Source organism: Teleopsis dalmanni, chromosome 1 (assembly GCF_002237135.1).
Source record: "Teleopsis dalmanni isolate 2A chromosome 1, ASM223713v2, whole genome shotgun sequence".
Lineage (NCBI taxonomy): Eukaryota > Metazoa > Arthropoda > Insecta > Diptera > Diopsidae > Teleopsis > Teleopsis dalmanni.
Genome location: NC_051846.1, coordinates 114,752,623 through 114,753,716, shown reverse-complemented (window position 1 = coordinate 114,753,716; position 1,094 = coordinate 114,752,623).

Below are 1,094 nucleotides of genomic sequence, written 5' to 3'. Positions count from 1 at the left end.
CTAAACTAAATTTGCAAGAGTGTGAAAACACCTCTCTTGCAGAATTGCAATATCAAAATGAAACAGCATACCACATCCACATGCGAAGCAGCAGATGCCAAAACAGCTGTTTTTTCCCTTTTTTGTTTCTCTGCAAGTATATATACATGAATATAGGTATTGCAAGATTGCAAGCAGTTGCAAGAAACTTTGTGCTTGTATTTTGTTGTTGTCTGTTGTGAATTTTCAACTGTGAATTTCGTGCACTTTGCAATGAGTTTGGTATAAGAACCACCTTGAAGCATTTGTAAAGTTTAAAGTTCTATTTAAAGAAAGCGCTTTTAGTTGGGCAAGTTCTTAAAAAAATAGACCCCTAGTATAGGCAACTGATACCACTTTCATCGTCCTCCCCACATCTGCGACAGAAAGTATTAAACTTTCTGATTCAATCTTCTGTTATGGTTTCCTAAACAACTGTTTGCCGTTACCAAACCTACTAAAAAACTGATACCTCATCCGTTTAGTTAAAACTCATTAGAATATTACAAATCTACTACTGTTTTCCTAAATTTTTATTGGAACTGCAAATGTGTAACACAGCAACACTGTTAACGACCCGCTTTCTACTTTACAGTTTTCCTTTGTGCTCAGCGCAGCAAGGATAACAATAACAACACCAACAACAATAACAACAACTACAATGAATACAACAACAATGAGCTAACAAATAACGGTAACAGAAATAATAATAGAGAATATTTTCCGCATTGCTATGCTTGGCAAAAAGTATCTAGATACAACGCAGTGAGGGTTGCGGTCTCGTACTGTGCGCGGCGGTGCTATGAAGTATACAAATTTTTATTAGACGCTGCAATGCGATTTTGACTGCATTTTTTTATAAGCAAAAACAAAAAAAAATAGCTAAACAGAAATAAAAAATGTAGTGTAGTTTTTTTTTATGGAATAAATAAATTTCAATGTGAACTTACAATTAAAATTAAGTGAAAAGTATCTCAAATCAAAAAATTTTACAAAATTTAAGTGCACAATTTGTACGTTCATTGAACGCTTAAGTAAATAAGCAGAGTTCATTACAAAACTAGAGATTAGTTAGT